The sequence below is a fragment of the Geotrypetes seraphini genome, chromosome 6 (genome assembly GCF_902459505.1).
Source record: "Geotrypetes seraphini chromosome 6, aGeoSer1.1, whole genome shotgun sequence".
Lineage (NCBI taxonomy): Eukaryota > Metazoa > Chordata > Amphibia > Gymnophiona > Dermophiidae > Geotrypetes > Geotrypetes seraphini.
This window is the reverse complement of record NC_047089.1, coordinates 193,745,164-193,761,123: the sequence shown is the minus strand read 5'-3', so window position 1 is coordinate 193,761,123 and position 15,960 is coordinate 193,745,164. Positions and strand designations below refer to the sequence as shown.

Below are 15,960 nucleotides of genomic sequence, written 5' to 3'. Positions count from 1 at the left end.
ATCATTCGGGGGGGATTTGGGGTACTGGGCAGCAGGGATTGGGCATCCCTCCTGCCACGATCGTTGTGAGGGGGTCACGGCCGGTGTGGGCAGGAGAGATTGACATCTCTCCAGCCAGCGATCATTCAGGGGGGTAGGGTCGCAGCAGGTATAGGCAGGTGGGACTGGGCATCCCTTCTGCCATGACCATTACGGGGGTGGGGGAACGGGTTGCCTGGGAAACTGAGTTGATCACAGCAGCCACAATCAGCTCAGCGGCCTAATCCGGATCTTATACCTGTTTTGACTTGGACTAAGTCAAAATGTATAAGTTACGTCCAGGCAACTTATCAAACTTTTGATTATGACTGCCAAATGACTAGGTCGGCCCACATCCCGCCATACCCACTCCTCCAAAAATGCCCCTTTTCGCTCTTGGCGCCTAGAGGCAGTGATGAAGTCTAAGCTGGTTTTAGATATGTCTAAAACCCTGTTCGATTATCGGTACTTGGACGACCTGTCTTTTTTATTTTTTTTTATTTCTTTATTCATTTTAAAACTTTCAACAAGTAATTCATTATACAATCATATACACTATAATAATACTTATTAATCATACTTTCATTGAAATCAAACTATAACTTCGCCTTCCCATCCTTCTTCCAATATAATCATATAATTTATACATATAAAATCCTCCCCCTCCCCCCTTATACTTCAATAATCAAAAGGAGAGAAATAAATTATTAATTACTCAATTATAATTAATCCTTACAATAATTTGTTAATGGCTCCCAGACCTCCATAAAATTTTTATAACTTCCTCGTTGGACAGCTATTATTTTCTCCATTTTAAAAATATGGCACAGTGAATTCCACCAAAAACTATAACTTAAATCTATCATAATTTTTCCATTTCCTCGTAATTTGCTGAATAGAAACTCCTGTCATTGTGAGTAAAAACTTATTGTTTTTATTAGATATTTGACTTTTTTCCTCATTAAAGTTCCAAATAATATCATATCATATGAAAGTGCCATCGGATTTTCAAGTAAATTATTAATTTGACTCCAAATAGATTTCCAAAAATTATATATTAAAGGGCAAATAAACAATAAATGATCCAATGTTCCAGCTTCAAGATAACAGTGCCAACATTAGACTTAGAGCTATCTAATTTTTGCAAACGCACCGAGGTCCAGAATGCTCTATGTAATAGAAAAAAACAAGTCTGTCTCATAGATGCAGACACTGTACACCTCATCCTCCAAGACCAAATTTGTGGCCATTGAGACGCAGTAATTTGATGCTTGATCTCAATGCTCCAAACGTCCCGAAGACCATTTTTTGTTTTTTTATTTATAAATCCAGATATTAATTTATACCACTGAGCAGCCTGGTGCCCCAGGAAGTCCACCTGAAAACACAAGAAAGGCAAACTGTACTTATTATTGAGATTTTTCCATTCAGGGAACCCTACCTGAATGGCTTGCTTCAATTGCAACCATTTATAATTTTATAATTTATTAAGATCATATTTGTGTTGCAATTGTGAAAAATCAAGCAACTTTCCATTCGAAATAACATCATCTAAAGTATGTACGCCTGCCTTCCAGTGTTCCCGCTAAGCTGCGCTGGGGTGCGCTGGCGCACAAAATATTACCTCGCAGCGCACAAGTTTCTCGTCACAGCGCACACAGTGTAGAGCACAGTTCTTCAACCGCCGGTCCGCAAACAAAATCTTGCCGGTCCGCGAAGGATTCGGTCCCCGCCGCAACGAAAGGCCGGCGTCAGCTGACTTGCAACTTCCTGTTGCAGTCGCTGTGCCGGGACTCCTGCCTTCGCCGGGACTCCTGCCTTCCACCGCGTTTGCCTCCTGCCTTGTCTCCGCACCTCCAGACCAGCAGCGGCAGCTGTGTATGCTTTTAACTTCGGCACAGAGCTGCCCCTAATCAATAGTTTAGCGCGGTTTCATAAGGCAGCCTCGGGGCCTTTGCTAGGCCGGCCCACATCGCATCATCGAAGCGGGCCGGCTATCAAAGGCCCCGAGGCTGCCTCATGAAACCGCGCTAAACTATTGATTAGGGGCAGCTCTGTGCCGAAGTTAAAAGCATACAGAGCTGCCGCTGCTGGTCTGAACTCTTGGGCCGCTGAAGGAGGGCAAAAAGCAGCTGTCCTGGAGGTTTCCCTTCCTCTCGCCTTTACAGGTTCCTTTTTTCCACCTTTTTTTTTTTTCCTTCAAACGGCAACGGGCCTCAGCATCGACATCAATCAAGTAAGTTCCACTGTCAATCAAGCGGTTCTGCTCGGCCAAAGCTTCCCCTGTGACATGAGCCACCCTCAGGGGAAAGAAAGTGACCCACAAAGGTGAGGGGAAGGGGGGCAGATGATGGAAGTTGGGGGGGGGGGAGAGAGAGAGAGAAGGGGCAGATGATGGAATGGAGGAGATGAGAGAGAGAGAGAAGGGGACAGATGATGGAAGTGAGAAGAAGGGAGAGAGAGCAGAAGGCAGATGGATGTCAGTTGAGAAGGGAGAGCAGATGCTGAATGGAAGTGGGGAAAGAACACATACTGGATGGAAGGAGGAGATAAATAAAGGGGGAAGAAAATAGTAAGATAATGGAGGGGTGAGGGAAAGGGGTGACAAGCTGTGTGTAGACACAGTGAAAAGAGGGAAACGGGACTAAATAGTAAGAAAGAATTTAATTTAGATGGAGGCAGAAAATAGAGAAGGAAGACCAGAGAAGAAAAGGGAAGAGAGAGCAGAGAATGATCAGATCTGAGTGGAGGAAATGAGAAGAGAGATATGCTAAAAACCACAGGGGGGAGGGAAGGATAGAGATGCCAGACCATGAGGGGAACAGAAGGAAGATGATGGATGCTAGACCAAATTGGGGGGTGGGGGGGGCAGGAGGAGAGATGGCAGGGAAAGACAGACAGTGAATGGAAGGGGCAGATGCTGGACTGAAGAGACAGAGAAGGTTATCATGCTGCTGTACCGGGCCATGGTACGCCCTCACCTGGAGTACTGCGTCCAGCACTGGTACTTTAAGAAGGACACGGTACTACTTGAAAGGATCCAGAGAAGAGCAACTAAAATGGTTAAGGGGCTGGAGGAGTTGCCGTACAGCGAAAGATTAGAGAAACTGGGCCTCTTCTCCCTTGAGCAGAGGAGATTGAGAGGGGACATGATAGAAACATTCAAGGTACTGAAGGGAATAGACTTAGTAGCTAAGGCAGGGAGAACGAGAGGGCACTCTCTAAAGTTGAAAGGGGATAGATTCCATACAAACGTAAGGAAGTTCTGTGGTAGAAAGCAACATATTTATTTGGCTCATAACTTGCTGGCGCCCGATATTTTTAGCTCACAGTGAAAAAAGTTTGCTCACAACACCCGCCCGCTTAGAGGGAACACTGCTAGTGCCTTCATCCAATATTTCCAGATGATCTTATATCCGCCAATTTTAATCTTGGAGTTTAGCCATATGGTCTGATAAGTTGATTTGAGGATTGAAATAGGTGTTAAATTATCAATATATCTTAATGTTTTCCAAGAATCAACTAATATTCTGTGATCTTTATATAATTTAGGCATTTTGATACTAAGGACTTGACTTAATCTCAAAGGAGACATGAGTTGCTATTCCAAAGTCAACCAATCCAGAAATTCTTTCATGAGTTCAGAGAGGATCTAATACATACCTTGATGCATAATATAGGCTTGATGGTACCTATAAAAATTGGGAAAATGTACCCCTCCCTCCACAATTGGCTTTTGCAAAGATGCCATAGCAATTCTTGCAGATTTTCCAAGCCAAATAAATTTTATTAGAATACTATTTAATTTCTTATAAAAGGACCCCTGAAAATAAATTGGTAACATACTCATTTGAAAACAAACTACAGGCAAAATCATCATTTTAACAGTCTGAACTCTTCCCCACCATGACAAGTGCAAAGGGTTCCATGGTTCACACATCTCTGTAACCTTTTTCAGTAAAGTTTTTTCATTTATTTTCATCGTTTCTTCTAATGTGTTTTGGATCCAAATTCTTAAATATTTGATGCATTCATCTTTCCATATAAATGAAAATGAATCAAATAATCATTTTTGACAATGAATATTTAATGGAAGGAATCTCTGATTTATCCCAATTTATTTTATATCCTGATATTCTTCCAAAATTATTAATTAATTCTAATAAATGCGGAATGGTAGAATCTGGATTTCTCAAATGCAGCAAAATATCATCCGCATATGCCGAAACTTTATATTCCTGACCTGAATAAGGAATACCTTGAATCTCCTTTGATTGTTGTATGGCCAGTAAAAGGGGTTCCAATACAATATCAAACAATAAAGGAGACAGCGGACAACCTTGTCTAACTCCCCTCTGTAATTCAAACTTTCTAGACATATATATTAATATACAATTTAGCAGAAGGGGAGCTATACAATGTTTGAATCATTTGTATAAATCCTGAACCAATTCCAAACCATTTCATTATCTGATACATAAAATAATAATAATAATAATAACTTTATTTTTGTATACTGCAATACCACAAAACAGTTCAGAGCGGTTTACAGGTTAAGAGACTGTACATTTACAGCGACGTTACAGCATATCAGAAAACAGTTCAGCATATCAGAAAACAGTTCAGAGCAGTTTATGCAATGGAGGTGCAGAGAATTAGTTAACAAGTGTATGGTATAAACCAGTGACAATTACAAAATGATCCAATAACTGTTGCAAGGGGGGTGCCAACCGGGAAAGAAGGGGGGGGAAGGGTAGGGAGGGAGGCGAGGTTGGGATTATTAGTTTGGTAGGGAGGGCGGGGGTTAGAGGAATTTATCAAAGAGGTATCAAAGACCATTCCACACGATCAAAAGCTTTCTCTGCATCAAGTGACACAGAGAAAGCAGGATCTCTTAAATTTTTTGATATGTTCAACATATGAAACGCCAGTCTGGTGTGATTAGAAGAATGCCTTTGAGCTACAAACCCTGTCTGATGCATTCCAATAATATACGGGAGAGTCTTAGCCAATCTCAAGGCTAGAGTTTTTGCCAACAATTTTCCATCCACATTAATTAATGAAATAGGCCTGTAGTTTAAAAACAAAGTAGGATCTTTATTTGGCTTAGGCAATACTATAGTTAAAGATTCAGCCATAGTACCTGTAATACAACCTTTATTTAGTAACATAGTAGATGACGGCAGATAAAGACCCAAATGGTCCATCCAGTCTGCCCAACCTGATTCAATTTAAATTTTTAAATTTTTTCTTCTTAGCTATTTCTGGGCAAGAATCCAAAGCTTTACCCTGTACTGTGTTTGGGTTCCAACTGCCGAAATTTCTGTTAAGACTTACTCTAGCCCATCTACACCCTCCCAGCCATTGAAACCCTCCCCAGCCCATCCTCCACCAAACGGCCATATACAGACACAGACCGTGAAAGTCTGCCCAGTACTGGCCTTAGTTCAATATTTAATCTTATTTTCTGATTCTAGATCCTTTGTGTTCATCCCACGCTTCTTTGAACTCAGTCACAGTTTTACTCTCCACCACCTCTCTCGGGAGCGCATTCCAGGCATCCACCACCATCTCCGTAAAGTAGAATTTCCTAACATTGCCTTTGAATCTACCACCCCTCAACCTCAAATTATGTCCTCTGGTTTTACCATTTTCCTTTCTATGAAAAAGATTTTGTTCTATGTTAATACCCTTCAAGTATTTGAACGTCTGAATCATATCTCCCCTGTCTCTCCTTTCCTCTAGGATATACAGTCTCTCCTCATACGTCTTCTGGCGCAAGCCTCCTATCATTTTCGTCGCCCTCCTCTGGACTGCCTCAAGTCTTCTTACGTCCTTCGCCAGATACGGTCTCCAAAATTGAACACAATACTCCAAGTGGGGCCTTACCAATGACCTGTACAGGGGCATCAACACCTTCTTTCTTCTACTGACTACGCCTCTCTTTATACAGCCCAGCATCCTTCTGGCAGCAGCCACTGCCTTGTCACACTGTTTTTTCACCTTTAGATCTTCGGACACTATCACCCCAAGGTCCCTATCCCCGTCCGTGCATATCAGCTTCTCTCCTCCCAGCATATACGGTTCCTTCCTATTATTAATCCCCAAATGCATTACTCTGCATTTCTTTGCATTGAATTTTAGTTGCCAGGCATTAGACCATTCCTCTAACTTTTGCAGATCCTTTTTCATCTTTTCCACTCCCTCTTCGGTGTCTACTCTGCTACAAATCTTGGTATCATCTGCAAAAAGGCACACTTTTCCTTCTATCCCTTCAGCAATGTCACTCACAAACATATTGAACAAGATTGGCCCCAGCACTGATCCCTGAGGGACTCCACTACTCACCTTTCCTTCCTTCGAGCGACTTCCATTAACCACCACCCTCTGGCGTCTGTCCGACAGCCAGTTTCTGACCCAGTTCACCACTTTGGGTCCTAACTTCAGCCCTTCAAGTTTGTTCAACAGCCTCCTATGAGGAACTGTATCAAAGGCTTTGCTGAAATCCAAGTAATTACATCTAGCATATGTCCTCGATCCAGCTCTCTGGTCACCCAATCAAAAAATTCAATCAGGTTCGTTTGGCACGATTTACCTTTTGTAAAGCCATGTTGCCTCGGATCCTGTAATCCATTAGATTCAAAGAAGTACACTATCCTTTCTTTCAGCAACACTTCCATTATTTTTCCAACAACTGAAGTGAGGCTCACCGGCCTGTAGTTTCCTGCTTCATCCCTGCGACCACTTTTATGAATAGGGACCACATCCGCTCTCCTCCAATCCCCAGGAATCACTCCCGTCTCCAGAGATTTGTTGAACAAGTCTTTAATAGGACTCGCCAGAACCTCTCTGAGCTCCCTTAGTATCCTGGGATGGATCCCGTCTGGTCCCATCGCTTTGTCCACCTTCAGTTTTTCAAGTTGCTCATAAACACCCTCCTCCGCGAACGGCGCAGAATCTACTCCATTTTCTCGTGTAACTTTGCTAGACAATCTCGGTCCTTCTCCAGGATTTTCTTCTGTGAACACAGAACAGAAGTATTTGTTTAGCATATTCGGTTTCTCCTCATCACTTTCCACATATTGGTTCTCAGCATCTTTTAGCCTAGCAATTCCATTTTTCATCTTCCTCCTTTCACTAAAATATCAGAAAAAATTTTTGTCTCCCTTTTTTACATTTTTAGCCATTTGTTCTTCCGCCTGTGCTTTCGCCAGACGTATCTCTCTCTTGTCTTCTTTCAGTTTCACCCTGTAGTCCTTTCTGCTCTCCTCTTCTTGGTTTTTTTTATATTTCACGAACGCCAACTCTTTCGCCTTTATTTTCTCAGCCACTAGGTTGGAGAATCATATCGGATTCCTTTTTTTCTTGTTTTTCTTGATTTTCTTCACATAAAGGTCCGTAGCCATTTTTATCGCTCCTTTCAGCTTAGACCACTGTCTTTCCACTTCTCTTATGTCCTCCCATCCTAACAGCTCTTTCTTCAGGTACTCTCCCATAGCATTAAAGTCCGTCCGTTTGAAATCTAGGACTTTAAGTATCGTGCGGCCGCTCTCCACTTTAGCCGTTATATAAAACCAAACCGTTTGATGATCGCTACTTCCCAGGTGAGCACCCACTCGAACATTAGAGATACTCTCTCCATTTGTGAGGACCAGATCCAATATCGCTTTTTCCCTTGTGGGTTCCGTCACCATTTGTCGTAGCAGAGCCTCTTGAAAGGCATCCACAATCTCCCTACTTCTTTCCGATTCTGCTGACGGAACATTCCAGTCCGCATCCGGCAGGTTGAAATCTCCCAACAGCAGAACCTATTCTTTCCTTCCAAACTTTTGGATATCCACAATCAGATCCTTATCAATTTGCTGCGATTGAGTCGGAGGTCTGTACACTACACCCACATAGATAGAAGTTCCATCTTCTCTTTTCAGAGCAATTCATATCGCTTCTTCCTCTCCCCAGGTCCCTTGCATTTCGGTCGCTTGGATATTGACCTTTACACAGAGAGCTACTCCTCCACCTTTTTGACCATCACTGTCCTTCCTAAAAAGATTATATCCCGGTATGTTTGCATCCCATCCATGTGATTCGCTGAACCATGTCTCTGTGATAGCGACAATATCTAGATCTGCCTCTAACATCAGGGCTTGCAGATCATGAACTTTGTTGCTTAGACTGCGAGCATTTGTGGTCATCGCTTTCCAGCTATTTTTCAGTGATAATCTCCATTTTCGTATGGACTTTTGTTTCGTTTCACTTTCCGTTGCAATACTAAGAAATGAGTTGCTGATATTGCTTATGTTGCAGTCTTTATTACTATCACATCTTTTCTTTTGCTGGGGATGGTCTCTATAATTGTCATTCGTACATACACCACCCCCACCGTCTAGTTTAAATGGCTAGAAAAATATTGTCTAAATTTCTCTGCAAGGTTTCTTTTTCCTGCTGTAGAAATATGTAGCCCATCAGTGCAATATAGCTTCTTGTCCTTCCATGTATTTCCCCATCCTCCTATGTACCTGAAGCCTTCTTGATGACACCAGGCTTTGAGCCATCTATTAAAGTCTTCTGTGTTTTTCACTCTTTGCTCTCCCTTTCCATATGCAGGCAGTATTTCAGAAAAAGCTATATGCCTTTACAAAAGGTTTCACTCCCTCACCAAACTCCCGAAAAGCTTTCTGTGTTGCAAGTGTGGAGTTGTTGGCCAGGTCATTTGTTCCCAGATGGATAACAACATCAGTGTTAAAATCCTTAGTTTCTTCCTTAATTATAGTCTGTATTTGCCTGGAACTCCTGGTAGCTGAGGATCCTGGAAGACATTTCACTATTTTGGTCTCCTCGCCTTGTGTTCCAAGGTTAATGCCTCTGATGATGGAATCCCCCAACAGTAATAGTTTTCTGTTTTTGGCCTTGTTATTTGTGCTTAAGGTGTGCTTGCTCTCTTGAGTTACCTTCATTGGTTCCAGTCCCACCTCCCTTCTATTTTCTTGAGTAACACAGTGCACTAGTGGAGCGAAGGAATTCTGTAGAGGTAATATTTGTGAAGGTGGATGTTTCTGTGTTACATGTCACAGATTTCCTGAGCCTACTGTGACCCATTTATTCCTGGGCTGTTTTATTCTTTGAGGTAGAGGTGGTAAGTTGGTATGATTTTGTGGAGTGATGAAAGCTGCTTTAATTGTATTCAATTCCTATTTAAGTTTGCAGAGCTCCTCCTTAATACTAGCAAGTTGAAGACAGATGGGGCAAGCCTTAAGCCTCCAAATAGTATGTCTTGGAATTAAAGCGCTACAGTGATTGCATAGAATAAAGGTCATCTTGATTGGTTGTGAAGTGACTTGATTTGAGTAGTCCTGATTATTTGGGTCTCTATATATGGTGGGACTATAAGTCTTACCCTTATTCCTATGAAGAGGAAGAGGAAATAAGATTTAACAGAGGAAAGAGAAGGGTTTATTTTTTTGTGCTTTTTTTTTAAGTAAGAAACAGGGAGGAGAAGAGAAATTAAGCAGATATAATGCTGAAAACCAGTGAAAAGAGCAGAATATGAAATGTTGAGCAACTTATCTTATTGAAGTTCACAGGGCAGCCTAGTTCACAGCAATGTCCCAAAGATAATGCAGTTAACCTTAAAAGTAAATCAGAGCCCCTCCCTTCTCCACTTAATCAGACACAATGGCTAAAAACTAGTAAGTCAGAAATATAGGCTCTATACCACCTAAAACACAGTATTTTAAACAGAAATGCAGGTTCTATAACAAATCAGTGGCTACCCTAAAACACAGGATTTATAACAGGATTTTCCCTACTTTAGTCACCCTGAGCCAAAGGCACCAGGATTTAATTAGAGTTAATAAAGTCTTACCCTTATTCCTATGAAGAGGAAGAGGAAATAAGATTTAACAGAGGAAAGAGAAGGGTTTATTTTTTTGTGCTTTTTTGTTTTTTTTAAGTAAGAAACAGGGAGAAGAGAAATTAAGCAGATATAATGCTGAAAACCAGTGAAAAGAGCAGAATATGAAATGTTGAGCAACTTATCTTATTGAAGTTCACAGGGCAGCCTTGATCTTGTTATAAATTTAGTAATTGGAGTAGTAAAGAATTTTGAAATGATTTATAAAATTCAACAGTGAAACCATCTCCACCTGGAGTGGATCCTGCTCTAAGAGATTTCAATGCTATCTGTATCTCATGCAACGTTATTGGTTTTTCAAGGGATTCATTTAAATGATCAGGAATTTTAGGTCCATCAATTAATTTTAAAAATTCCATCAATTTTTTTGATCATCCAAGTGCCAATTTGGGTGGATTTTTAGACCTTTTTTAATGTACCTCATAATGTACAGTTGTTCTTTTAACTTCTACTTCAGCAATATTGGTGATATTGCAGTAGTATATGTATGCATTGAATGAAAGTCACATTAAATATTAAAATATCTGAAATTAATTAAAATATACCTTTACCAAACATTGCACGGCAATGTTTGTTGGAATCATAGCAACTCTTGTCATAGCAGACAGACCGGCCCTTATTGCATGGCGTTCCATTCTGAATATATAGATCAGGAGGACAAGTTTCTGTAGTCCCAGTGCAGTACTCTGCAAGATCACATTCACTATCAGGTACTCTGCAAGGTCGTCCTTTCATAATAAACTGTGATGAAATAGAAAAGAACAAATGCTAAAAATAGTTAGCATAATATAACCATTTAATTGGAGGGTATGTTTCAAATAACCTTATCTCTGTTCTAATTTTTTCCTAAAAATTATCAGAAAGGCAATAATGTAAGAATATAACATCACCAGAATGGACTCTCAATTCTTAAGCATATGTTCTTTAATGTAGTATGAGAAGGGGATTTCTGTGTTCACTAAATCTTTCAAAGTGCAGAAATTCAGCATTCAGGTCTCTGATGTCATAGCAACAGGGAAAGTGAAGTTGCTTACCTGTAATGGAGGTCCTTCATAGACAGTAGGGGAATGCTGTCACACTTGTTGATGGTGAAATCCTCAGACTGATCCTGTGTGTCGGTGCTCTCCTCTAGCAATAGTAAGCTTTTGGCTTATTGAGCATGTGCAGGGATTCCCGTCTTTGGTGACTCTTCCCCTTGATACTCAATTTTGTCTCTAGCTGGAAAAAAAAAATCTCATAATGGGAATGGTGGGAGGGCAAGTGTGGCTGCAATCCTCTGCTGCCTACAGAGAACCCCTGTTACAGGTAAGTAACTTCACTTTCTCCGGAGATAAGCAGGGGATATGCAGGCACACTTCTTGGTGAGTCCCTAGCTACAATGTATATTAGGGTGGAGGTGAGAAGGCAAGGAGCAAATAAGTAGCATAAGACAGACTGTCCAAAACTAATGTGCTATGCCCCAGTCTAATCAGAAACTCAAAAGTGTCATTGAGAATTTCTTCTTTTGAGACCAGGGGCCATCTCACTGGGAGCAACATTTTATTTGAGACACCCTTGCAAGTGTATTATTTGCCACCGCTCATTTAAATATGTTTTCTTTGACCCTCAACAATTAACTGCTTTTTTGGCCTTGTCTTGACTGGATGAAGGAAAATCAAGTGCTCTATAGTTTTTTTTATTTATTTATCATTTTAATACATCCCATTTACAAAGATGTTAAAGGCAATACAAAAGTATAAACTCACTTAGTTAAAGAACTAAGGAACAAAAAATAAACAATGAAAACAATCATCTAATACAGTCCACAATCTGAGGAGAAGAGACAAAATAAATAAAACCCCTTGGGAAAGGGGACTATACAAAAGAAAATCAGAAAGTAGGAAATAGAGCAGTATTAAGATATTATCCTATCCATTAATTTGATACCGAATCAATAACCTGTTTTGATCGGACTGTGTAGAGATTCCTTTACCTTCCAGGAAAAAACCTAATTGGGCAGGTTCAAAGAAAATATATTTACTCCCTTGATAAGAGACAAAACATTTACACGGAAATCTTAACTGGAACACTGCCCCCAAAGCACTTTGAGGCATCTGGAAATATATATATACCCTTTCACCTAAATAGGTGATCTGTTTTAAATTAAAATACAATTTCAACAGCATTTCTTTATCTTATAAGAATACCATTGAGACCAATAATGTTGCCCGCCCCTGAATTTCAATATCGGAAGATTGCAAAATAGCAGAAACATCCAACTGTGTATTTTCAACTGCTATAGCTTTTTCCTTTTGCATTTGTTTTAAATAATAGATTTTTTGTATCGGGGGGAGACTTGCTTCTGGAATATTTAAAGCAGTCAACATAATTCTTAAACAGTTCTTGAGGCGGCATAAACTTAGCAACCAGAAAATTAAGAATCCTCAAATTCAGATTTTTTAATTGGTTTTCTAAGTTTTCAATCTTCCTTAAGATCATCATTTTATCTGTCATTTGTTTAGTAAGCAAATGCTTGGTCTCAGTTGTTACTTTCTCTAAATTTTTTTAATCTACTTGATGTTGTTCAATAGAGATCTCTAAGGAACTTATCCTAGAGGTAGAATTCAAAGTAATAGAAACAAAGTTGGTGCATACCGAGTGTAGGTTCTCAATCGCAGTCCAAATAGAATCCAGTGTTACTGCCTGTGGTCTCACCAACGGCTTGAGGGGGGAGATTATAGCCAGATTTTCGGTGGCTTCTACCCCAACCTCCTACAACCTCACCACCACTAGCTGCCAAAGGCTCCACACTCCCTGAACGCTGCATTTCCAGCAGCATGGTTGTAATTGCTAACGGGTCTATCGCGGCTAGAGAACGTGCCTCTCTCCATACACTGGGGGAGCCCTTCTGCATGCTCTGCTCTGCCGACGTTTCTCCGGGCTTAGGAGGGGGCTTAGGAGGGGTATGCGGTCCTCGCGGGCTCAGCGAGAGCGACAACTCGCCATCCAAGCTGTGAGCTTCCCTACTCACAGCAGCAGAAGCGCCCGAAGTGGAAGGCTGGACTGTAAAAGTGTCGAGGATCCTGAGGTAGGTGGAGGGACACCCCTCTGTTTCCCCCTTCTCCTAGGCATAGAAGCAAATTATTCCCAAAAGTTTAAAGGGAAAAAAGCACTTTTGAGATGGGAGTGCTCCTCTCAGTGTCCTGCTCCATACACCATCTTGTCTCTTCTCCCGGTTTTTAGTTTTTATAAGGCACTCCTACCTCAGCTTTATCTGTAGTCTATCTTGCTATATAGATTTATATTTTCTTTTTGCTCGCTTATGTGAAATCTTGGAATCGCAAGTTGTGGACCTGGGATCCCTCCTGCCTGTATTTTAGTGAGTGGGGGTGGGGGGGTGGGGGTTAGGGCCGGGCCAGGAGGGCCCCATCGGACTCGGCGGGGGGGGGGGGAGGCTGGGCTCCCCCTTGCCCCGATGCTGTCAGGGAGTTGGCGGGGCAAGAGGGCTTGGGCTCCCTCTTGCCCCGATGCTGTTGGGGGTTTGGGGTGCCGCCGGAGCAAGAGGGCTTAGGCTCCCTCTTGCCTGGATCATTGTAGGGGGGGGATAATTCTGTAACCGGTGTTGTTTTTGACAGACACCGGTTACAGAATCCAGCTTTTAGGCGAAGGACCGGCTCCTCCTTCGCCTAAAAGCCCTTGTTTTGGGCGTTTGGGACTTAGGCTTTTTTTAGGTTGATTATATGGTGTAAGTTTATACGTAGTGGTGGTCTGGTCGTTTAAACAGCTGAACATAGAGGCAGGCCATTATTTAAAAAACCTCCTTTTGGTTGTTTTTTTGATAATGGACATTTTCCCTGCTTCTGCTTTCAACGTTTAAGACCTTAGGCCAAAAGGGGAACTTAGACATTTCTTTTGATTATGCCCCTCTAAGGATTCAGATCCAAAAAAAAGCCTTCCTTTTCAACTGAGTTGCCCTGGCAACATCTGGAAAAATTAATACTCTATCTCCACATAATTTTCATGTTTGTTTTGAAAATAAGCTTTCGTTATTAAAGATTTATCGATTTCCTTAGCACATGTCACCAAAAGGGTTGATCTTGTATGCACTGTATCTTGTGAATCTTCCAGGAAACCCATCAGATCAAACTCTATTAGTTCTAATTGATCTGTTCCCAGATCAGCAGAAATCTTTTTCTTCTGTGGAATCTAATATAAATAAAATGCTAGGCCCACGCATGCGCACTAAAAAAAACGTGTTCCCTGATCCGTCGCGAAAACACAAATGCGCATGCGCACGTTTTACGTCATCACCTACTCTCCACCTCGCGCCACCTATCACTGTCATCACCTGCTCTCCACCGATCACTGTTCCTCCTGCACCATGCCACACCAGGCATGTCCGCCGCCGGCCTCGAGCTCCTGGGGGCCGGCGGCGCTGTGCTGAGGTCCCGCCTCCCGCTTCCGCACTACAGGGCGCCGCCAGACCCGGCCCTACACTGAGATCCCGCGATCGGGTTGCCATGGAAACCCCGCCGCAGCCTTGCAGCTAGGTAGGGGGACAACAATCGCGCTTATGTTCAAGCCGCCGCCACGACTCCCCTCTCGAACCGCACCAGGATCGAGAGGAGGAGCTGCGGCGGGGGCTTGAGCATAAGCGCCATTGTTGTCCCCCTACCTAGCCGCGAGGCTGCGGCTGCCTTCCTCACCCGGCTCACATTGAATCCAAGTAAACAACCGGGGCTGCCTAAAGAAACAAAGTTTCACGGTGCTTGGCCCGCAAAACAATTTCCTGCCGTTGCCAAATTTGGCCCACCATTCCATTCCCTTCCTCCATCAGGTACAGTTTCACCTCCGCCTATGTTAAAAGGAGTTGCTTTGAAATTGAAGCCCTGCCGCCACCCGTAAACACATTCCCTCTGCCGCGGTCCCATATGTCAGAGAAGTGGCGGGACCAAGGCAGAGGGGAATGTGCTACCGCAGTGGCAGGCCTCCGATTTCGACGCGGCTCCTTTTAACATTGGTGGATTCACTGCACCTGATGGAGGGAGGGAAGGAAAGGTGGTTGGGCGCTGTTGAGCCCCTCTTTAGCCTTAGGACCCTCTCCTAACTGCTCCCTCCTGTCTCAGACCACTGGAAGCACCTGATGGAGGGAGGGAAGGAAAGGTGGTTGTGTGCTGTTGAGCCCCTCTTTGCCCTCAGACCTCTCCTAACTGCTCCCTCCTGTCTCAGACCACTGGGGGGAGGTTGCCTGTCTTCAGCTGCAGGGATGGAGGGAGGGAAGAAGAAAGAAGGGCCCTGGCAAGCGAGTTATCAAAAGCCAACCATAGCCTGGGACCCCTACATGATATGAATAATGACCAGACAACAAAAGGTAAAGAAAAATAATTTATTTTCTGTTTTGTGATTACAATATGTCAGATTTGAAATGGTGTCTTGATGGGAGGCTTCCGCCGCGGCTTTGGACAGAGGGTACCATTTTTCGTGGGAGCCGGCCTTTGGAGAGGCTTGGGACACGGGGAAGGATGCGGGAGGGGCTGCCGCTGTGAAGGGCTTTGGTGGGAGAGCCAGCCAGACCATAAGTGTGGGGACGTTGTAAGCGGCGGATTTGGTCAAGGAGCCGCCGCTGCTGAAAGCTTTGAAATTGCTCTCCCCCCGTCACTCCCTCCGCCCCCGGCTCTGCCTCTGCCCCTGCCAGGTTCAAAAGGCAGGAGACATCTAGCACCCGTTAAATCTAACCGGGCTTAAACTCTAGTATAGTAAGAATTTGTTATGGGCAAAGTTTCTGCGTCCGTCAGTTTCAAAACTTCTCTAAAATATTTACGTAACAAAATATCTAATGTTAACAAGTGAGTTTGGGGAAAATTGAGTAGTCGCAGATTCTTGGCCCTCAATATGTTTTCCATGAGTTCAAATCGAGTATGAATAAGATGTGAATCCTTAACAGATGAGGAAGAAAATGCTAGCAGAGTTGTAATTTGGGATTCAATTATTACAATACATTTCTCCAAAGCTTTCAAATTATCATCCACATTTTCTAATTTTATGCACTACTT

The 15,960-nt window shown here is 42.6% G+C and overlaps 1 long non-coding RNA gene across 1 annotated transcript in view; it reads right to left on the bottom strand.

Annotated features, from left to right (window-relative positions):
- Positions 1-15,960, bottom strand: part of LOC117362861 — a 74,882-nt gene that overhangs the window by 30,785 nt on the left and 28,137 nt on the right. Inside the window, exon 2 of the long non-coding RNA XR_004539940.1 lies at positions 10,474-10,669. This is a non-coding gene — a long non-coding RNA (uncharacterized LOC117362861). The remainder of the gene's footprint in view (positions 1-10,473; positions 10,670-15,960) is intronic.